Consider the following 24,716-nt stretch of genomic DNA (forward strand, 5'->3'; position numbering starts at 1 on the left):
GGTTGAATTTATTTTCATTCAGTGCCCGGAAGACCTCACCCCAAGTTCTTCTTGCTTTTAATGTTTCTGTTGAAAAGTCTGCTGTAATTTTAATGGGTTTACCTTTGTATGTTGTTTTTTCTGTCTTACAGCCTTCAATATTCTTTCTCTAGTCTCTGTGCTTGTTGTTTTTATGATAATATGTTGTGGGGTAGTTCTATTTTGGTCAGGTCTGTTTGGTGTTCTGGAGGCTTCCTGTACCTGTATGGGCACAGTTTTCTCCAGAATTGGAAAATTTTCTGTTATTATTTTGTTGAATATATTATGAATTCCTTTTGCTTGCACCTCTTCTCCTTCTTCAATGCCCATGATTCTCAGGCTTGGTCTTTTGATGGAGTCAGTGAGTTCTTGCATTTTCTTTTCACAGGTCTTGAGTTGTTTAACTCATGGTTCTTTGGTTTTTCCTTTAATTACAATTTCGTCTTCGAGTTCTGAGATTCTGTCTTCTGCTTTTTCTAGTCTGCTGCATTGGCCTTCTATTTTCTTTTCCATTTCTGTATAATTTTTTTGTGAGGTTTTCCATATCCTGAGTCACTTCCTCTTTGATAATATCTATTTTCCTCCTGATTTCTTTTATCCTTTTATTTATCATCTTCTTTGTTTCACTTTGGTGTTTATACAGTGCTTCTATGGTTTCTTTTATTTCTTCTTGTGCTTTCTCAAATTCTCTATTTTTGTTGTCTTGGAATTTCTTGAGTGTCTCCTGTGCATTTTGGTTGACCATATCCAGTATCATCTCTATAAAATTCTCATTGATTACTTGCAGGATTTCTTCTTTCAGATTGTTCTTGTGGGATTCATTGGGTTCTTTGGCATAGTTTATCTTCGTTTTGTTGCAGTCTGGATCTGGGCATCTGTTTTCTTCATATCACTCTGGTTTCTGTACTGGTCATCCCCCAAGCAGGTTAGGAGCTGGCATCTGGCAGCGTGGAGCCCTCCTAGTTTCTCCATTTAACGTGGCATGGGGATGCTATGCGCAGGCTGGTGGTGTGTGAGTGTCAGAGTTTTGCCACTTCTTGGTGGTTTTTCCTGCCTGGTGTATCTCCAGCGGCTCTCCAAGAGTTTACTTTAGGAAGCATGCTTTCTGCTTCCTCCCTCTAGTTGCCATCTTGGAATCTCTTCAATTTTTATCTAATTCAAAATCCAAGGGGTGAAAAAAGGAGGGAGTAATTTTTTGGGTTGAGATAACACTATAAATGGCAGGCACAGTAGGTGGAAATGAAGAAAGCAAATATTGTCATTGACTTACCCAATTGAAGTGGCATGATTTCATGGAAAACTTACAAACCAAATTATTAGATATCTGTCAATTAAAGGATGCTAAAGATATCAAAAACACTTTAAAGGTAATGCTTCCTAAATGCCACACAACACACACACACACACACCCTCACACAAACATGGAGAAAGAACTGCAGTAAATCCCATCTACTATCTATTGTAAACATAGCCTTAATTATATGGGAGAGTTTAGAATACACACAGGAAAATAAGAATGTTTGTGCTTACCCCCAAAATCAATCACAGTAATAAAAGATTATAACAATAAACTTTATTAAGAACATGAGTCCACTCATTAACACAAATATTTTAATCTTTCTGGTTAATGTTAACTTTGAATTCAAATTAAAATTCAGAGAGAAAATGTCCTTTTAAAACAAAATACAAGCAAAAGAAGTACATGTGAAAACCTAAATTTTAGAATGGATGATCAATTTTGATGTAAAAAAAAAAACAGGATGTGGACAAGGTGGAATGATAAATAGTAATTTTTCTAGAGGAAGAACATTGGAGAAAAATATATTTATACATTCTCAAAGTTTCTGCCTCCAAATTGCTTACAATATGCCATTTAAATGGACTCCCAAAGTGGATGCCTCCTTCTCCAAGTAGACAGTCTAGATACAGACATGAGTGATGGACAAACTGGAAGGTCTTCATCTTCAGGTGGGGTGTGACAGGAAGCATATGGCATTAGCTGTACATGGGTTTGGCTACAAGTTTATGCTAAATTTAATCCTGAGAAAATTATCAGGGAACTGAAGAATGTGGGCCATAATGCCAGCCATCTGACGTGTTCCCTATACACAGGTCACAGTCATCACAGACTCTGACAACAAAAAAATGACGAATGCTTTTATATTCAAAAGGACTAAAAAATATTGAAACAGGGTCCAGTTTTATGTGCTGTCTTCTTCTGCTGTTCCTACCCTTGGGTTTTAGCATGGTGGGGATTACAAGGGCTGGAATTAATGTCTCTCAATTGTTCTATGGACTTGGCCTTGGTCTTGGGTATTAATGACAATTACAGGCTAAGGAACAGTGATTTCTCCAGGAAAACTGGCCTTTTGGAGTGAAAATTGTCAACATCCATTCATGATTCTGAAATCCCATGAACATGAGGACCTCTTCAGTGTTCTATTTGGCCATACATACTCATGTATGTTGTCAACTGAGCCTTCAGCAGTATCACATTCCAGCATTTCAGGCTTCTTCACTTCAATGGAGGCATCCAAATTTGACTCTGAAAATAAACCCAGAACCATTGTTATCCTGCCGTTATTGGGATATAAGACAGCCATCAAGAAAAGACAGTACAATGAGACAAATAAGTGCAAGCAGGGAAGTGAATCCTATAGACACTCTGATGTTTGCATTTTGGTTGATGCTTCTGGCATATTCACAGTAATAATAAGATTGCCAATAACAATGGTACTTCCAATTTGTTGTCAAAGAAATTGTCAAGCACAGTGTGAGAAGTACTGAAAGGAGCCAAGGCAAGCTCCACTTGTTACTAAATAACAGACATGGATGGCTTTGGGCTGAACTTTAAATGAAGCCACATGACCTCTTAAAGTTTAGAACAGATCTGTTCCACCAACATTGAGGAAGAGCGAGGAAGGCATCGATGGAAGCCACAGCAGGCACTCTGGATGAGAAGATGCTGTGAAAATCAAGTAACCTGATAGACATCAGGATGAAATCAGAGCATGGAGTAATAAATGGAGGATTCACACACCCCATGTTCCCCAAAACTTTCCTGACTTGGCTTATTGCTCTGGCATCTGTGAAGGTGATGAAGAGACAGAGTGGGTGAGCCCAGGTGTTGAGTAATGGCTGGGCTTGTGGGAAGCCAATGGAAAGGAAAAGAGAGTCCAGATGGACAGGAAGACAGTTAAATACTACATGTTATTCACATGGGTCAGGGCTACATGTCCCTGGGGGTCTCAGGAGCACTTCCCAGGGGAGTCTCACAGAGGGAGACTGTGGCCCCTTATCCCAGACAACCTTCACCTCCTGACATTACTACCATGCAGCATCAGAGGATCCAGGAGTTGATATTGACAGTGACACAGGATAAAGATGAGCACGACCCAGATACAGTGGGCATGAATGGTTGAAACCTCAATCTTAAGAACATCCAGAGCAACCCAGCTACTTGGGAGACAGAGACTGGGAAGAAGGTGGTCTGAGGTGAGATGGAACAACCAATAAGCAGGGCTTGGTGGATTGTGCCTGTCATCCCAGAAAGAGGACCTGATGCCTCAGGTCAAATGGTAGTTGCCCTAGTAGGAGTGAGGCCCTGAGTTCAAATGCCAGTAATGCCAAAAAAAAATTGTTTGCTACAGATTTGTCAAGCACAGTCATTGTTATCTACAAGCTTATTGGGATATAAGAGGGTCATCGAGTTAACATAGTAGGCTAGGATGAGTCATGGTCCAAGGATAAGATGACTTCTGAAGACAGACATTCAACACACCCTTGCTGCTCATAAGCTTGTGGTGGCTCTACATGGCTCATTATCCCCTCTCCAACCTGCTGCCTATGGATCTGTGGCCTCCACAGAGGACCTGGCTGATAAAGACCTGGCCTGGCACCAGGAAGTCAGCAAAGCACTAGAGCCACCTGACCTCTCAGCTTCACTGAACAAAAATGGGCCTCATAAGTGGCTTACAGACAAACTTCAGCCTAGACATCATGGCAACACTTCATTGGGGGTTCCCTTGGCAGACCAACTGAGTTTATTCCATCATGTCAAGAGTACTTACAGTTTTGATTCAGGGCAGGGCTGACTTTAGGCCCATCCAAGGGGAGGGCAGTGCCTCTGAGACATTCTTGTGAGTCCAGTTGGTCAGGATGAGTAAAAGGGAGAAATACTCTTCACCTGATGAACCTGTGAAGACTTCTTTCACTTTCTCCTCTTGCAGCTGACTGTTGAGTCTAGCGGGATCAGAAGAAACAAAAGATGAAGTCAAGATGGATTACATGCCACAGCAACCCAGCTGGTGCTGATGAGAAGCTTATACGTGGGGTCCAATAGCATGGAGCTCTCCTTTCCACAAAGACAAAGGCAACCATTCTCTGAAGTGGGCACAGCTTGATTTCCATGGAGCTGACAGGAAGGCAGAAGGACAGAGAGATTGAGTGTGACCCAGATCAGTGCACTGGCCAGCTCACAAGCTGATGGGGGGAAGGAGACTCAGCTCCACCTGTGAGGTGCAGTCACCATAGCGGACAGGCAAGGAGAACCATAATGGTGGGTGGGCCTTTCATAAATGACATTGAATTTTACATACAGCTATGCAGTGAATAATGGCTCCCTCACTGTAGACTCCCAGAGAACTTGTAACCTGTAGGCCCTTTTCCATCAGTAGTGGTATGTGATAGGAACTTTTGGGGGCATATTTATGTTTCATGACACATTTGTCCATAACCTGAGGCCAAGAGTGAAGACAAGAGATGTGCATCTCATCATGATTTTAGCTTTTAAAAGGGAACAAGTGATTTTTTTAAGGGCAACAAGTACCGAGACTGCTTTGTTCACCTTGGTCACTCATCTTACAAATAGTTAACCTTGCTAACTGGTTGAATGAGTGACATCACTACCCACAGCAGTCTTTCTTTACATTCAATCTGTAGCAATTTTCACCTCATGATTTCTACTTTCAGAGCCCCTTAATCTTTCATTATTACCTGGAATTCAGGGAGTCCTCTTCATCATCATCCTCGTCATTATGGTTTTCTGCAAACAAATTCAGAATCAGAGAGTCATTAGGTAATTCCATCTGACCCATTTCAACAGAGTGCCCTACCTGGGCATGCAGATATAAATCATGTATGTATGAGTTCAGGATGCACTGGGAGAACTATACTCAATGATCTTCTATGTTGACTTTGGTAGTGGGGCAGGGGATAAATACAATCAAGGTGCCATCTAGACAAGTAGAAAAAAGTCATAACAACACACATTCTTTTGTAAAATTAATATATACCAATAAAAATACATGTAGAAGAAGAAAGAAACAGTCTCTGACAATATGCAGACCCTTTGTCTACAATGCCCTGATTTGGTGGATCATTATTATAGCATCAGGTGTTCAACTGGTTAAAGTTAAACTGTATTTTGCTCTACTGAGCACTGGATGTGTCCAATTTCTTCTGCATTTAGTTAGCTATGTCTTTCTTCCTTTTAAAATGCTCATTGCCAGGCTTTAGGGGCACTGAGGGGTTATATTTTCACTTGAGTGCATTCGCGGGCACTGCCTCATTCACTCTTTACAGCTAAGAAGCAAAACATGATTATTCTACTTTACAGATGAGAAAGCTGAAATCTAGAAAGGACAAATTAGCCAGTTGCTACAGTCATGAAGTGAGTGCACAGGAAAATATGGGAAACTCATTCATAGAAGGCTCTCAGCATTCTAAGAATCTACTTCCAGTCCTTGAGCACTGGGTGGATACACCTCCTGTCCCAAAGACAATGTGCCATCCTTCATGGACTAGAGAAAAAACTGCAACACTGTGACCTCTGAATGCATTTCTCCACTCTGTTCGCACCGAGGCTATTTGCATGCTGCTGTGATCTCACATGTGACTGGAAACCAGGACAGCTGGTAAGTGTTACTACTGGAGGTGTGGATTGGGCTGTGGTCCATTTACCTGCACTTACCTTGTAGACAAAGGGCTCCAACAGCTTGCTTGCCTCAGTCAGTTGCTCTCCATGGTCCTGGCCCCAGTGGTTGTCAGGGTTTCCTGAGTGCAGAGGTCCTTGAGTTGCTGACTGAGGGAGAAGGAGGACTTGCTTTTTTCCTCTCCCATCTGAACTTGAACCAGGATATCATCTTTTCTAAGGTGGGATAGAATAAATTGTTAGAGTAGAAATGGTGTAATCATACATGTTGAGATTTTGAGAGAGATTTCTGTGGGAATAACTCCATAATACCATCCAGGTATAATTCTGGCTCATTCCTTTGTGAACAGTGGCTTTTTCTGCTATTATATTCTGAATTCAGTGGTTCAGCAGAAACATGCTCTTGAGATATTTATAGACTCCCAGAAGTTTTGTGACTTCTAGGCATTTTTCTCTTAATGTCAGGGCAGGATAAAACTTTTGTTCTGGGGGGACTTTTTGTTTCTTTGTTTTGCTGTGAAATTGCCTGCCACGTGAATGTGAACCATGGAGAAAACAGGTGCACCTCTGGATTTTAAGCAGGCAGAAGAGAACAGCTCATCTCTGAGTGCAGGATATTCCTCACCCTGGTTCATTCACTCTATGAATGAGAGAGACTCTGTGAATGGGAGAGACTACAAAGTGCCACTCAGAACAGACAGTGCTATTGGCTGAGTCAATGAAACCAGAGTAAGAACAGTTCTCCTTGACCTCTGCATCATGAATGTGGCTATGTTTGGCTTCTTTGTATATCTTTTGGGGCCACATTCAATATTTTCATGATCATTATCTTCTCCTATCACTGGCTGTTACCCTGGATCCAATTTGGGTAGTACTTGTTCTTCATTATCATCATCTTCATCTTTGAGATTTTCTATGATCAAATTCAAACAAGCTCACTTAGACATTAGGCAGTTCTACTCAGCCATTAGAAGTGGAGAGACTTATCTTGGCACAGAGTCATAAATTATCTGTGTGTGAATTCAGAAAGGCCTTGTGTCTGTCAAAGAAATGCCTGCCGTGACATTTTATCCCATGAAATGAATGGCCCAACTGGAGGGATCTCCATAATAGAATCCTCTACATTTAATTGGGCCAAGAAAGAAAAATGTCATTTGTTATCTAGATTCATATATACTGGAGTATCCAGTTGCCCTCAGGCCTTTCAAGTGGTACCTCCCACTGTCACACAGCTGGTCCCCAGGCTCAGTGGCTTGACCATTGCTTTCATATCAAGCCAATTACCTTCTCTATGAAGAGGAAAAATATCCCCATCCCATCTATCTCAATAAATCTAGTGATTTCACTGGGTTCTTTATGCCTGCTTCTGTCATTTAATCAGACATGTTACCCGTTAAATATTCCAGTACCCCACTGCCAGATTCTATGTCAGGACCCTATGCCAGCCCCTGTCAGTGAGTGACTTTGTCCTACTCTATGTATGCTCATGACTTTACTTTTCAAATGCTACAACTACCATCAGCACATGAAGAAACAAATTTTTAAATCATGTTTGACATGAGAAAACAAATCCAGGAAGGATAAATCACTTCTCACCCTTGATATTTCAGGGTAAGGATACCTGGGAAGCTTCCATTCTTAGTGCAGAGTCTTTTCAATCTAAATAGCTTCTGCCTGTCATACCCTCCTTTCTCTGGGATTGCTGGTAGATGCTGACTGCTGTGCAAATGCCATGGTTCACCAAGGAGCACAGGTGGAGTTGGAATTCCCAAGCCTGAAATCAGTGCATTTCTTCTCTCCTCAAACTGAGACAGTCCTGCTCTATTAAGGCTCCAAAGGAAATGTAGATAGGAGATCCAGGAAAAGATGGCTTATCCTGTGGAGTCTTGTGTGAGCTGAGCACTGAGGAGCAGCTCAGTGGAAACTGGGCCTGTGGCCTCCTCACCTGGGCAGAGCCTGTGGGCTAGGTGCTCCGTCACCCTGCACCCCTCAGCCAGATGCTCTCGGTGGCCCTGACCATGATGGCTGGCAAAGTTGTCCTGGGTGAAAAGGTCATTGACATGCTGACTGAGGAACAAGGAGGCCTCTCTACCTTCCTGCAACTTCTGCCTTAACTGGGTCAATTCTTGTGCCTGAGCTTGAATTAGAAAACTGAATTCCCTAAGGTAGATATAGAAGGGAAAATTAACAGTTAGAACTAAATAACTGTCAGATTGTTAGGGCTTTGACAGAGATTTCTATGAGAATATCCTCTTAAAGTTAGAATTCTGGTACATTTTGGGCATCTATATATAAGTTTTTGAAGGTTAAATACACTATCCAGGACAACTACTGAAGGCTTAGAAACCCCCAGAGGCCATAAACTTTGTAGGTTTCTTTGAATATGCTTTTTTCTACATACATATAAATATGTATATATGTATGTATGTTTATATGTATTATGTATATATATGATGTGTATATATATGATGTGTATATATATATACACATCATATATATGTATGTGTGAGCTTCATATACAGGTAGATGAATATAAATTCTACACACACATGCATCTAATTCCCTTCCTTGCTGTGAATGTGAACTGCCTGTCAGTGACCTAGATGCAATATGAGGAACCAGGCATGAATTTCACTCTGCCTTATTACCATGCACAAGAGGACAGGAAATCACCTGACACTGATTCAAACAACTCTACAAGTATCAGAAGGACAATACACATGGTTGGCTGAGTGAATGAAACTGACTGAAATGAGCAGTGTATGTTTAACCTGGCATCATGAATGGGGCCACATTGTTCTTTTTCCTTTCAAGGACCCTCTCCAAATTTTACCTGTTCTGATCATTCATTTTTGACAGTGGCTCCTTTTCTTTCTCTTCTCCCTCATTTTCATGATTTCCTGCAAATTCAGAAATGACAAGTCAGACAGGAAGAAGTTCTGTGTCTCTCTGGTCTTCCAGGCCATGATGACATAAATATTTTTGTATGATTTTAAGGTACACGGAGAGAATTGCTCTGTGTGGCACATATTTTCTCTTTAAAGAAATTGTCTAGCTTACTTTCTTGATTCTTCAGAAAAACCATCTGTGATAAAATGAATCCCCATCATAGCATGTTCTTTCTAAAAGTGGGTAAAAGTTTAAAATGCCTTTTGCTCCCTTGATTACCAGATCCTTGTCCAGCTTCCTCCTGGACTTCTCCATCTGTATCCAACCTCCTGTCACAACGCTGGTGCCAGGCTACAGCTCTATGTCCTCTACCCCAGTGTGTTTCTCTTCTGCTTTCCCATCCAGCTGGTCCTGACATTCTGAGAAGGCCTAGAGTGATGTGAAAGAATAAGCTTCATAGAAAGATCACTGGGGGAGATGTGGAGTGTTCCATGAGCTGGAAACCTTGTAGCAGCTCAGGATAATCAGGACCTATGGTCACCTCACCTGTGCTGATCTTGCAAACAAGGTGCTCCACCAGCCTTTGCCCTTCATCCAGCTGCTCTCGACAGCCCTGTCCATGGTAAAAGGCAGTATCTTTCTGGGTGAGGAGGTCTGTGAGATGTTGACTAAGACAGAGGGCGGCCTCTCTCCCTTCCTGTAATTGCTGGCATAATTGGGTCAGCTCTTTGCCTGATCATGAAGGAGGGCACAGTATTTCCTAAGGTAGGTAGCAGGAAACATCGGGTGGAAATGGTGTAATGATAAGTGATAAGTTCTTTAAGAGAGAGTCCTCAGAATCCATCCCATATTAGTCTTACTGAAAGCATTGTGTCACATATTTAGTGATTAGAGCAAACATTTTTTGAGTATTTATAGAAAAAAATAAGTGAATTCCTGAGTCATTGTACATCTAGATCTAATGTCTTTGTAAATTTTTCTTTATCAAGTTACTTTCCTTGCTATGAAATGCCTGCAAAAGCTAGGCACAAAATGTAGAGAGCAGGTGTGTATCCCTCTTATTTTGATCATTCAGTGGGAACTGGCTATATATATGTGACTGTTGAAAACCAGGAGAATTTCCCACTCATCTGAACTCTATTTTTAATTTAAAAAAATAATTAGAGGCACCTAAATACCCATGTTTATTGCAGCAGTATTCACAGTAGCCAAGTTATGGAAACAACCAAGATGCCCCACTACTGACGGATAGCCAGGGCAATGCTAAGCAAAAAGAACAATGCTGGAGGTATCACATTACCTGACTTCAAACTATATTACAAAGCAGTAATGATAAAAACAGACATGAAGATGAGTGGAACAGAATAGAGGACCCGGATATGAAGCCACACAACTATAACCAACTTATTTTTGACAAAGACGCTAAAAATATATGATGAAGAAAAGACAGCCTCTTCAACAAAAACTGCTTGGAAAACTAGTTAGCATTCTGCAAAAAACTGACAACTTTATTCATAACTGCCCTAACTTGGAAGCAAGGAAGGTGTCCTTCAGTAGGTGAATGGATTAAAAAAAACTGCATGACCAAACAATTTCAATACCATAGGTGCTGAAGAGACGTGAGCTATGGAGAGGAGAAGGGACGGAGGAACCAAATGCCTACTGGGAGGTGAGTAAAGGGCACCTTCTGATTCTGGCAGAGGCTCCCTGGACCAAACTGTAGCCTCAACTTCTAGACTTCCATATCTGTGTCTCTGCGCCAGCCAGAGTCAGCACCCTCAATATGGATTAGCTTCCTCCTCTGCCACCTTCCCCCAGGTGACCTCTGATCACCCTGCCTGATTCAGCAGGCATCCTGTCAGGTCCTCTTAGCCAGAATGTGCTCCCCACCCTTTTTCTCTTAGTAATTTTCCCAACACCTTTCCCTGTGGTCATACATCCTCCCATTCCCAGCACGGGTCTGGAGCTACCTCTTTCCTTACTGCAGAACCACCACAGTAACCCTCCGGACAAAGTCTGCCTTACTGTCCTTATTTTAATAAGCGTCTTGAAGAACAATTCCAACTCGATGACATTCTGGAAAAGGCAAATCTATGGAGACAGTAAGATCAGTGGCTACCAGGGGCAAGGGGGAGGGTGGGATCAATAAGAAGGCAAAGCACATAGAATTCCCAATGTGGTGCAACTGTGTTTAATACTGGACTAGCAGGCAGATGCCATTACACACTGGCATAACCACGCATGTGCATTTAAGATCAACCAATCCCTAAGCACTTCTTCAAAACCTTGGCTTCCCCAGACTTTTAGCAAGCCAAGCTCTTGGCACATGAGACCGATTTAGCAATCTGCCTTTCCTCAGTAAGCTATGAATCCATTTGGTTTCTTGCTCTGATACTGAGCAGTGGCCTGCACAGATAAAATAAAATGAGTAAAATAGAACAAATCACCCTGCATTTCTGCAGATGTCTTATCTTGCTGCTCTTTGGCAAGGCAGGTCAGAAAGGCTGGCTGGAAGACTACTCTGGAGGACCCTGCATGTTGGGCAAGAGTGGAGTTTCCCCTGGGGTCTCTGGAGGCCACTGCTTGGGAGCACAGGGTTACTCCCAGTTAAGAAGAGAACCCGCATGGAGCAGGGTAGGATGGACTGGAACAGGAAGGGACTGGAAACAAATCACTATTCTGCAATAAAGAGAGTCATTCAAACAGACGTCACTGACCAATCAGAACAACCCCCTAAAAAACAAGTCTAGCAAGTTCAGAAAGTTCAGGCCTGAGATGGTGCTCAGATTTATGTAAGGATGGAACCACAGAGGTCAATTCCAAGGCATAATGCACATTTCTCTCACCAGCTGAGGCTGTTCAAGGAAACTGAATGTTTGCCTTCACTAACTACAGCTAGTTAAGTTTATTGCCTAGGTCTAGCCCTCATGGGGAAGAGTCAACAAATCTGATATTGCATAGCCAGATCACAACTTGTATGTCACATAACTGCTCTAGAATAGAGCCTGGCAAAATCCCCAAGTTATGCTAAGAACAGCAGCTAAGAGAACCTTACAAGCTCGGCCATTTTCACAAGACTTTGATGAGACAAACAGAATGAAGCAACTCTAACACCATTCTTGGCTCAATGTTTTCACTAATCCCTAAAATAACATTGAATCTATTCTAGGGCCAGTGTTCTTTCTAAAAACAACCCCATTAACGGTATCTTGTTGGGTTGCACACTTCCCAATAGTCACTGTTCCCACAACACCCCAAGTGGTGATGGGTGCCAAGCTGACAGCTAGACAAGTCAGGGATCTGAAGCACCTGAGATCTTCTCAGAAACATCTCCCTTGATTTCCTCATCAACATCAGTACCACTGCCCTGGCTTCTCCATTTGTTTTCCTAAAGAGTCTTTATTCAGTGCCACCTGAGATGACCTGTCCAATGTGTTGACAGTGCTATTTTGGCTTGCCACCTGGCTTAATGGAAGCTTGAAAGAAGGAAGATTCAGGACTCAAAGTTAGTATTTTAATCTGCCTTATCCACACCCCTACTGACTAAAGACCAGAGTAGCAACAGAAATCTTAGCCAAAGAGCATATGGTTTCATGAATTCAACTCAAAACATGTGCACACACAGACAAAAGAAGTCTTTTTACTTCCAGGAGTGACTTGAAATTCCAGAAAACTATGTATGTGCACATGTACACAGACACACCAAAATATATGTGTCTATGAAGAAGTGACTAATTTAGAGTAAGCAGGTAGAAGAAAAAGTAGAGATCATATGGGAAAGAAATGTTATTCCTCATCTCTACCTTTATTCAACATGCTGCCTGACTTCTTCAAATCATATAACCTACCTTACAAAAGGCCTTTAGGGTTGCCTTCTTTGTAAAATCTCATGCCTTCAGGAGGAAATTCAAACAACCAATTCATGGATAGTAACTCAAATAAGGGTTTTTCTTAAATGTGGAAGGTTGCTGATCACCTCCTCTCAGAATGGGAGGTGACCTTGGGCTATGCAGGAGGGCTCAGGGTGATCAGCAAGGTCCTTGTTAGTGAAAGGAGGTAGAAAAGTCAGAGACTTAAAGATGCTATGCTACTGCTAATCAGTGAGGGAAGTCAAGTGACACCCCACTTTTCACCTGATGAGACTTATGTTGGACTTCTCACTCCAGAGCTGTAGAGAACTAGGGTCACACGTCATTGAGTATGTGGTAATTTGCTATCACACAACAGCAAACTGATGCAATGAGTGATTATGCTACAGCCAGTCCAATAGAGAAATACTTTTGAGTTCTCCCCATTTATTATAATGTTTTTCTTCCTTGCTGTATATTTGCAAATATCTAAAAATAGTATATTTGCATTAGGGAGACTGACTTGTGAAAAGTCTTAGAAGCAACAGAAATACTAAAACTCTTGGTTAAAATTACAAGTTGTGTTGTAGATAAAAGACTTGCCAGATACCAACTTATTTGACCATAGGAAGGAATGTGTGGTCTCTTGCGGGGGAACAGAGAGGCCAGCTGGTGGCTTTTTACAACAGTATCACTAATTACAGTTAATACACTTCAACTCTAACTAGGGAACAGTATGGAATCTTGTGGCCATTTCAATTCTCAATATGTTAAATAAGCTGTGACAAGAGTCAAGGTCTCACCACCTCCTTAAGACACAAGAATACACTACATGTAACAGAGAAAACTAACAATAGATCTGCCCTATGGAGAGGCAAAGGGGCCACTTGCCTGGTGTCATCTGAGTGGCCCAAGGGGGCATAAACAAGGAACATTCACCGCTACCCATGTGCTGCTATTTGGCATGGATAAGCCCATTAAGTGTTCAGAGGAACCCTTTTTAAGTAGACTCTGCGTATATTCAGATTTTATAAATGATGACTCTGTGGCCTGGAAATATTAAGTAACTCAAATCCACCAGGCCAGAGCATGCCAGAGCTGGGATGCTAGCTCCCTAGAAACAAGTGTCTGTCGACAAAGCCCCAGGATCCACGTACTGTTCTTACTTCTGGTTACTTTGTGGCAAAATTTTGCTGCATTACTTAAAAAGTAAGTCCCTAGGGGAAGACAGATGCTGAAAAACCAAAATTGAATTTCAGTTTCCTCTCAATAAATGGGTAAGTGACATTACTAAAGGAGAAACAGCAGTAGATCCGACCTTCAGAATCATTCAGGAAGAGATTTGATTTCACTATTTTACTGGAGGAGAGACAAGGTGAAAGGTAAGAGTGCCATGTTTGCCAGGCATGGGGCTGAAGGACTCAGGTCCTTGGATGCCTCTCTCCTACAAGTAGGGGGATGTACGCAGCCCAGTCCTATGCGTGGCTCAATGTTACAGCGCACTGCTTTGAGCCAGTGAGACCTCAGCTGGCTATGCTGGATAGCTATCCTGTAGAGGGTCTTTCCATGATATGTTTCCTGGTTTTGTTGGATGGCAGTTAGAGATCATGAACTGCACACTCTGCTCTGAAACCGTGATTGGTCTCCTGTGTAACCACCAAGGCCACCACTTCTAAGCATGTGATTCTTTAGCTTGAGGTCAAGGGTTGAACACCAGTCTTGACCCCACTCTGGTGGGTGGCCTTGTGGGGAAGGTGCCTGACTGCTCTGACCAAGAGTCAGACCACAGGAAGTAGTCAATGCTTGTCTGTAGCCACAGTCAAAACCACCGGTTCACTGGGCTTCAGTGTAATGCTGACAGGGCCTCAAAATGTGCTTGCATCAGATTATGCATATTTAAAATAAAGAGAAAACTTTTACTCATTTTTTCTTCAACTTCTTTTGTCCTTACTGGGGTTTGAACTGTGGGCATTGCACTTGCTAGATAAGTGCTCTACCATTGAGCCATACCCCTAAGTCCTAAGAAAACTTAAAAACACAGGCCAATGCTCAAAAAACTAGGGTGTCATGGGAAGTTTTACAGGTGCTGGGGACAATGCAGCTTCCTTCATCTAATGGCCCACTGTAGCTAATACTAAAGCCATCAGCTGTATCCAGAGCGGTTTTCATGGGTCTATAACAGCTACTACAATACATTTCACAGACAAGGAAGTATAGCCAAGTTTTTACTAAAAACATCAATTTAAAATATTTGTTGATACTAAACTTCAGACAGTGATAACAGACCTTCCAGCACCTGGGAAGGGAGGCCACCCAGCTCCTTTCCTGATGTACCTAAGGGCCGGGGCCAGGGAGAACCTCTCTAGCTGGGAGGCCCTATGAGGTCATCCATGTCCCACTGGCAGTGAGCCTTCTATTCCCAGGGCTGCCCACTGACAACCCCAGCACAGCAAAGACCACTTTGTGGTAAAAAAAAAAGTGCACAGTTCAGTGAGTAGGGTTAAGTACATTCACAAAGTCATGTCCCTGCTTCCCAACATTCTACCATCTGTGTCTATGAATCTGACTACTCCAGGTTCTTCATGAGTAGAAACAGAGAGCATTTGTCCCTTTAAGTCTGGCATAGTGCACTTAGCATGGTATCTTGAATCTTCCTCATGTTGTCGCTTGTGTCAGAATTTCCTTCCTTTCCAAGCCTGAATAATAATCTGTTTTTTGCTTTGTTCACTCATCTGTCAGTGGCCACTTGGTTGCTTCCATCTTTTGGCTACTGTGAATACTGTTCTGACATGAGTATGAGTGTAAACATATCTCTTTGAATCCTGCTTTGCAAATTTTCCAGTATCTCTTCAGAATTAGAATTATTAGAACTTTAGTTTTCATTTTTTAGGCAGGTGCTTTACCACTTGAGCCACTCCACCAGCCCTAGTTTTCATTTTTTAAAGAACTGCAACTGCTTTGCAGGGCTGCTGTGCCATTTTACAACTCCACCAAAAGAGCACAGGGGTTCCAAGTTCTTCACATCCTTGCCAACACTTGTTATTTCCTGACCTTTTTTTTTCCTTGACAATAGCCATCCTATTGGGAGTGATACACACATAATCTGTTAAGTGAATCTTTTTTATTGATTTCTCAATAGGATCTATTAGCACATAGCAATTCTCAAAAAGAAAATTTTATACTAACATAAACAACTAGTTTTCTGTTGCACCTTTCTCCCCAAAGAAAATCTGTACTACTAGTTCATTTTTACAGACAGGATTAGGTCTCTCTTCCCACATGAAACATTAAACAAGAAAATGAATGTAAAATGTCCCCACAGGCTCACTGTGAACTGTTTCCCAGAGGGTGGCACTATTTGGGAATTACTTTCTCCCTCCCTCCCAGTTTCCTGTCCTCTGCTCCTGCCTCAATGACATGCAGCCTCCTCTCAGGCCCACTGCAATGGAGCCAGCACTTGGGACTGCACACTCTGAAACTATGAGCCACAATAAATCTTCCTTTCTTTAGGTTGTTTCAATCAGGCAATTTGGTCAAAATGTCACAAAATAATTAATATACCTTAAAATGTGAGTTTATCAACCAGTTCATCATCGGTCAACTCATTTTATCATGTGCATTCTAAAAACTAAACTGTACATCGGCACAGCTCAGTGGTATCTAGGAAATTTTACAGGAAAGAGAGAATGGTGGCATCTGCTTCAAAACCAGGGCAGTGCTCTCTCTTTACACTGACTGACCACTCAGGCTGAAAGCACACACTCTGCTAACTTTGCTCTGCTCCCTCATGGGCCTCTTAGAGACTGAGTATGCTGGAGGCAAGCTGAGATGCCCCACTGCTATAATTTTGAAGAATTACTGCCAACCTAATAAGTCAATTTTATTACACAATACAAACTGTGAACAAGAAACTCCAAATAGCTGAGCACAGTGGTTCATTCCTACAATCCTAGCTATGTGGGAGGCTGCGTTAAGGAGGATCACAGTTTGAGGTTACCCTGGGCAAATAGTTTGCAAGACCCTATCTCCAAAACCAGAGCAAAATGGAGTTCAGGTGTGGCTCAAGAGATTGAAGCCCTGAGTTCAAAGCCCAGTCCCATCAAAAAAAAAAAAAAACAAACAAAAACAAACCGGAAATCTCAAATAACTGCACTGGGCTTAGAATGGGTACTGCCTTCTGCCATCCTGGAAGGTATTATAGTAATGGGGTAAAGAGAAAAGTATCACCAATGGAAAAATACACGAACATTAACACTGACACTTTTGGTGAAATTTGGTTTCTTTTAAAACACTACCCTACAGGAAGAATTTTCATGTAGGGTACATGCATAACCGAGGCTCCCAAAATAGACAAGTCATTATTTTGAGGGATTTACTGGGCCTTCCTATTTTTTTTCCATAACAATGAAAGTAGTTGCAACATCTATAACTTAAAGTATAGCTTAAAATATAAATGTTGTGAGCTTCCTTGGCTCTTAAGAATGAAGTCAGCTGCATTAATCAATACCTGACCTTTCTCCTTACCACCTTATTCGTCACAGTTCTTACAGAATTTTGAAACATGCAAAGTACAAAAACAGTGACTTAAAGAGCATATGCCATGTAAGTCTGGTCTTAGAATGTGCAAAGTCATTTTAGTTCTTCACATATGACTTATGCCCACATTCTAGCAGTTATGTCTGCTCTAGGTTTTCCTATTTAAAGGGACAGAGAATTACAGAGAGCCCCTTTGTACAAAATGCTAGGGACAGGGACCCTCCTCACTCATTGTACCGGGATGGAGGCAGGGACTAGTGTAGGTGAAAAGAACTGAGCTAACTGTGGGTTTAGTCAGAATACAGACACTTCTACAAACAATTCTGGAAAGATAAATACTAGTATTTATTTATTCCAAACATATGAGTCTTTTAAACAAATCCTGTCTATTATGGTTTGAATCAAATGTTCCCCAAAACTCACGTGCTAAAGGCTTGGACTCCAAGGCAGTGGTGTTCCAAGGTGAGGCCTTTGGGAGGCTCTGACCTCACCAACAGGGTGATGGAATCACAGCTTAGTGGGTTAGGGGGAGGAACTTTGTCATAAAAGCCAGCTCTCTGCTTCCTGGCTGTCACCAGGCAAGCAGCCTTCCTCTGACACTTGCTTCTGTCATGACAGACTGCCTCACCTCAGACTGAGGAGCAACCAGGACAAACAGCCATGGACTGAAACCTTCAAATCCATGAGGCAAAACAACTTTTCCTCCCTAATGTCACCACAGTGGAGCGCTAACATACGCCATCATTCAAGAAATCAGAACAAGGAAATAAAGACTTTTTTAATATTATATTTTTAAGAGCCATTTTAGTTTTCTCTCTTAGCAATGTCTGACATGAGTATACTGCATTTATTACCATTAATGAACTAGTACCCACACAATAACTGAAGTTCATACTTTTTTCAGTGGTCATTAGTTCCCCTAATGGCCTTAGATCCCAGGTGGGATCTTACGCTTAGTCATCATGTCTTCTCAGGCACCTCTTAGCTGTGACTGTTCCCAGACTTTCCTTGTTTAAGGAATGCTGATCGGTATTCTGTCCTTCAATTCAGATTTTTATATTGTTTTCCTCAGTAGTTTAGGGCTATGAGTTTGGGGGGAAGGCCACAGAGGTAAAAAGCTCTGTTATTGTCCTCACAATCACACCAAAGGAACACACTGTCAATATGACTCATCACTGCTAGTGTTGACCTTGACCACCTAATATAGCTTTCTCCAGGGAAAAGACTCTTTCTCTTTCCACACTGTCCTCTGTGGAAAGAAGGGGAATGAGGCACCACCTCTCTGAGGACAAGTAGCTTAACAAACTCAAGCATGCAATTCTTCTACACCCAAGATTTCTTTCTTTCCCCAACTTACAAATGTATGCGTATCTAAGTATGAACTTATGAATACTTATCTTATACTTTAGGTTACAATTCAATGCTACTTTCTTCACATTTTGCTGCTTAAATTGTTCTAACTTTGGCTCTTTCTTAAGACACCTGTGTCCTGCTGATTTATCACCAGCATATCCACTTTGAGACTATTCATTTGCTTCTTTTGCTTTTTGAGCAGGGCACAAGTCGCTCTAGGTCACTTCATATATTTGCTATCCCAGTCTCTGAAGCAGTGTGGCTAATTTTACTGTGACCAGCAGTATTTCTGCCCATCTTCTGTGTATTTTACATGTGAATACTTTGTAAAGAAGCAGAGGCTATTTGGTTTGTTGTTTGTTTGTTCCTCACAGTGACTATAATGTAGAATTTCCCACCTAGCTCCTGGGTTACATAGGATTTAAAGATGCTATACTGTGATCCTGAAGATACTTGGTTTCCATCAGGTCATTTCTCTTGCTATGCAATGCTTTTATGTAATATCTTTCCTGGATGCCTAACTATTCCTGAGGGTCCATCCTCTTGAAAACTCATTCCCGGCAAAGCCATTGTGAAGTCTAGTACCATCCCCTTCCCCACCTCACCACTCCCCCGTCCCCCCAACTCCCCTCAACCTCTCACCTGTCCCCAGCTGCTCCTTACCCTACAGGTGGCCTCCCTGCACTACCTACAGTCCCTGCCTTAAGTACTTCAAGTAGAACTATTTTTACCCTTGACTTAGGTGACACAAAACTTAGATTACACGTGTCAGGAGCTCAGATCTTTGGACACTGTAGATCAAGAGTCTGATACGGCTATCAAAAGCACCAGGAAGGCCTTTAAAATCCTACTGACATGATGTAAAACGTATGATAAAGGTTTTGGGGATAAGGAGGCCATGACATTACATCTACAATATGTTCCAGTTTTTTGATTTTTAAAAGGTATTGTAATGGGTAAAAAATAATGATAAAAACTATCCTCAGTGTTTTGGAGTTCTACTACATTTATGATTAAAAACAAAACCCTCACAAATTCTACTTTCCCCACTCACCAATCAGCTCCAGGTAAAGTCCAAGTCTTCCTACTCCTCCCTCCTCCAAGACAGCTGCTTCCACCACCCATCCCCTGCCAGCCAAGCCCTGAAAGACCTTTCTTCTCCTCCTCTCACATTTTCTCCCCTTTCTGCAGTCTCAGGTGAAGGGGGAGGAAGCAATCAGAAGGGTCTGCCTGTGATGCAGAGAACACTTCACAGTGTCCCATGTTATTGGGAATTGGGCCCCTGTGATGAGCCTTCCTCCTGTATGGAATCTCCCCTAGCTGTGATGTCTTTCTGGAGGACGCCATCTGGCATAAAGCATGGAGCAGCACACCTCACTCCAAAGCACTCTCCCAGCAAGCTGTTCACTCTACTGTATCCACTCCTGCTAATCAGCCTTTACCCCTTCCATGTTGCCATATCTACATGTTGTCATTTTGCCTGCACACTCAGCAGAAGCTGATTGTTGTCCAGCCCTCCTGCAAATGCAGGCCATTCGCTGGGCTGCCCTGTGGCTTCTCCTTCCTTGCATCCTCTTAATTTCCCAACAGGCTCTACCAGGGTTTCTGTCCTAGAAACAGAGGTGCAGCCTCTCATTCATCCACTCTTGGCTTTGAATCCTGTCCATATGTTTCTGTACATGTGTCCACCCCTACTTCATCCACAACCCAACTACCTATGGAATGTCTACATGTGGATGTTCAATGTGCCCTTCAAATCTCACAGGTCTGAAACATAACTCTTGGTTCTCCAACCCCAAACAAAAGAAAATCAATGCAATAAACAGCAACAGCAAAAATCTCTGGAGATCCCCACACTGTTTCTTTGCAGTAAATGACATAGTAGCAGAGAACCATCATCAAGTTGCCTGGGCCAAAATTCTGAGATTCCTGCCTCAGACTCTTTCCTCTCACTCTGCATCCACTGCACCAGCAAACCCCACAGGCTTATCATCAAAATATGCCTGAAATCCAGCTGCTTCCCTGGCCTCTGCTGCCCAGTCCTGCCCAGTGCGAAGCACCTCCTCTCTCAGGCTGCCCCTTCCCTGGCCCATCGCTGTTCTCTTCCTCCCCCCAAGTGCAGCCTGGCTCCCTAGTAAGTGATAAGTGCAGCAAAAGATATGGGAAGATTAAAATTTACCAAAGGACATGTAATAACAGAGAAGGCAATCTGGTTATTTATATGGTAAAAAAATAATCTATCTGCTTTCAATAAAATTTGACCATTGAAAAATTTGTTTATCTTTATCAACCTCAAAGTTTAATTTAAAAATAGGCTGCTGAACATTGAAACAACACAAAATGCAAATGGCCCTTTCAGCAGAGCTATGAGAATTCAAGATTCTCTTCTTACATGAAAACGTTGCACCTTATAAGTAGCAGGATTTTATAAATAGTAGCATCTGCTATTGGCACAGTAAAAGGCAAAAGGTTCCAGTTAAACAGAAAGTCTGGCTCAATGGTGGGTTCACATGTAGGAATTAACAGATTGTCAGAGATCAAAATATCATTAAAAAGACTAGTTTTAAAAGGTTTCAAGCAATGTATATAATTACAAAGGATTGGTATCTAGAATATATAAAAACGCCTACAATTCAAAGAAAAAAGACCAACCACTCAAGACAAAAGCAGGTAACAGACAGACATTTAGACAAGTGGCACAAATGCTGAATAAACATAAGAAAAACCCACTCAATCCCATTCATCATCTGAGACCACAATGGTTCCATTTTAACATTAGTGGGGTAAAAATGGCTGATGTGAAAGTGTTAGAAAGGCCAGATGTGATAGGCAGCCACATTTCTGCTGGACAGAGTGAAATGGGATAACTATTTTGGAAAAAAATTCGGAATCATTTTGTAAAGCTGTACACTGACCTCAATGCTGCAATTGCACTCAAACTGATATTCCAGAGACACTGTCAGTGCACCAGGGAACTGCACCTCAGTGCTTGCAGAAGCCTAACTGATGAAGGCTAAAGGAAAGACAGAAACGATCCAATCAGTGGCAGGGGGAGGAGATGGGCAGTACAGACACACAATTCAGTATCTTGCAGCAGAGAGGATGAAGCACCTTCACCTCCCACGATCACACAGACGTCTCCTGGAAACAATATGGAACTGAGGAAAAGTCCAAGGACTGCATGCCACACGGCCTCATTTTCATAGAGCCCCAAAATAAGCAAAACTAAACACTGCTGTTTAGGTTCACACTTATACTAGGTAAAATTAACTTTTAAAAGGAAGGGAATGAGTGACGGTAAGCAAATAAATGGGAGAGAAGAGACAAACCTCACAGGCAACAGGTTCTAAATAACAGGTGGATTTTCTGTCCTCAGGGAGGTGGAGCTCCTCCCCACCCATAAGTGTGTCTGTGCTTGAGGACTTCCTTCACCGAGGACAGCCGGGAAAGGGGGAAGGAGCAGCTGTGCAGTGGAGAAGCCTGCACTGACAGTCATGTTGACAGCACGCACCCTGCATGAGACATGATGAGAACAGCACTTCACGTCTGTGGTTGTCCTCCCAACAACCCATCACCCTCTGAACATGAGGAAAACATCAGCCACCACCCAAAAGAGAGACCACCTATCAAACACCTGACCCCTCGAAACTACCAAGGTCATCAAAACAAGGAAAGTCTGAGGCGTCAAGCTAAGGGGAGACTAAGGAAACGTGGTGACTATTAATAATGAACCATTGATTCGATAGCTGGGACCAGTGTATCACAGTCTTGTAAGATGCTGAAATTGGGGGACACAGGTGCTGGGTATACAGCGGACTCTGCATTTTCCACAATGCTTAGGTAAATCTGAAACTTCTACAATAACCTGGGGGAGGGGAGAGAGGACAGGACCAGGTGGAGAACACTGTAGCTTCCTCAGAACAGATGACACTCCAGTGTTTAAGTTGAGAGGTGGGCCTATGGGTATTTTTATTTTGTTTTGTTTTCTGGTGGCACTGGGGTTTGAACTCAGGGTCTCATGTTGCTAGGCAGGCGCTCTACCACCTGAGCCACTCTGCCAGCCCTGGGTATGTGCTTTATTATATGCCATAAGTGAAGGAACAACACCTGAGTATTTTGTACCTATCAAATATCACAAAGAAATTTCACAAAGGAAGTATACAGCCAGGCAGGAAGCAGGGGCAGGGGCATTCAGAGTCACTAGCTGGCACATGCTGAAGTTTTCTGGTACACTAATTAGATGGCTGTGCCCCTAAGGCTGGCACCCCAGTGTCACCTGACATAAGGCATCAAGCCCCTTGGGGTCAAGTACAAATATCTACTTTTGGAAAGGTCTAAGTCTGAGAGAGACAGAGTGTCTAAGAGTAGCTCTTATTCAGAGCTACATTTTCTACCAAAGATGACATTTCAGGCAGTGACCACGATTTTCCAGAGGGCAAAGCTGGAAAGAGGAGCCAGTGGCCCTTCCCTGCACAGAGTGTGCTCTAATCCACTAGAAGCACACACACAGCAAGTTTCATTCCCACCACAGCTCAACTGGCAGATCAGTTCTGCCAACTGAGAAACAAGGACATGGAGACTGTCGCACTGGTGACCGCTCAAGATGCCTTTTACCCCAAGGTTAGCACTCGTGTGTGTGAATCTATGAAAACAGGCACTTCACTTACGATAGCTGGTGTGATTTATAAAACATTCTAGTCTTCATCCTTGTTTCTTAGACTTAAAGAGTCAAAGCAGAGCATAATACTGCATTGGTCTGGAATGTGTGTGTTTATATGTGCATTAAGTGCACATGTGTACGCATACATATGGCAGTGTGTACTATCATGGGGCTTTAACTGTAGTATTCTTACAGTTAATGTATGTAGCTTATATTTTATTTTCATGTGATCAACATTAACAGTATAAACTTTATGGATTATAATAATATGTGAAAATAAGAGTATGGTTGGACCCTAAGAAGACAACAGAGAAATCTCTTGAAAAGGAAAACATATTCTACAGAGACTTTGAAAGGAGCTCAATTTCCCGACCCTTTCCTATTTCCATGTTCCTTTTATGACTAACTCATCAACTGCTATGTAAACTTAAGAAATTTCACAGATCCCAAACTACTGCAAAAAGAGGAAATGAAATGAATTGAACTTTTTAAAAAAAGTTAAGCTTTCATTTTAAAGTACAAATTCATAGGGAATTCCAAAGATGGTGCATAGAGCATCTTTTAACCTTCACTCAGTTTCTCCTGAAGGTTGCATCTTACACAGCTCAGTATAATACCTGACATTAGGACAGTGTATAAATGGTTCTGTCATTTTATTGTATGTATGGTTCACAAAGGCAGCACCACCATCAAGATACACAACTGTCTATCACCACAGAGCTCTCCCTCACAATCCCCTTTATAGCTGCACTTTCGACAACCATCATTACCTTCCCATTCCCAGTGAACTCTAATCTGCTTTCCATCTATACAGCTTTGTCAAGTATGATGGGGAGACAGACGATCTAGTTGCTCCAAACTTAGTGTTGACATGAGGGGTCCTATGGAAATTCGTTGGGAATGGGGCACACCCTAGGGGGCCTAAGACCATACAAGTTCAGAGCCTTTGCCCTTTACCACCAATCTCCTTGGTATTTGATTCTAATTTGGAAATAAGACACTTTGGTTTGTGCTCAGGTATTCTATATAACAACCTCTTAAGTTTTCATTTTCTGAGATTGTCAAAATGACTGTCCTCCCCACAAAGGTATTATTCACTCTGCAAGCAAACTACCTGAGACAGGACCAGGCCTCATGAGTCAGGCTTCTAAAGAACATGGAATGCAATCAATCATTTAAATCAATTGGAGCTCTACCAAGATCTTGTAGAGCCTAGAGCTCCAATCCTAATCACGAGGATAGTACAATCCAGTCCCCAGGATAGGAGAGTGGTTAGGGTACAGAACCTACTACAAAGAGTAAAGTCTGCATATACTGCCTTCTGTACAGTTACAAATATTTTCCATCCCTCGCTGCTCTGCAGTTTTACCCAGTATGCAAAACTAAGACCCCACTGAAATCCCTAAAAGAGAAATTACCATTCTCTGTGCTATGTGATAATTCAGACTCTGTTGGGTGATTTCTCCTTTTTTCCAGGAGC

At 42.2% G+C, this 24,716-nt stretch overlaps 1 long non-coding RNA gene across 2 annotated transcripts in view; it reads right to left on the reverse strand.

The window, feature by feature from the left end:
* Positions 1-1,699: 1,699 nt before the first annotated feature.
* The window catches only part of LOC141415069 (uncharacterized), an 80,904-nt gene continuing 57,887 nt past the window's right edge, over positions 1,700-24,716 (reverse strand). Inside the window, exons 2-6 of one of the 2 annotated variants that reach the window (XR_012440094.1) lie at positions 8,784-8,850; positions 5,990-6,166; positions 5,014-5,062; positions 4,089-4,260; positions 1,700-2,563 (exon numbers count right to left, since the gene is read on the reverse strand). This is a non-coding gene — a long non-coding RNA (uncharacterized lncRNA). Of the gene's footprint in view, positions 2,564-4,088; positions 4,261-5,013; positions 5,063-5,979; positions 6,167-8,783; positions 8,851-24,716 lie in introns of both variants that reach the window. The other variant, XR_012440095.1, reaches the window with a different exon arrangement.

Source organism: Castor canadensis, chromosome 12 (assembly GCF_047511655.1).
Source record: "Castor canadensis chromosome 12, mCasCan1.hap1v2, whole genome shotgun sequence".
Classification (NCBI taxonomy): Eukaryota; Metazoa; Chordata; class Mammalia; order Rodentia; family Castoridae; genus Castor; species Castor canadensis.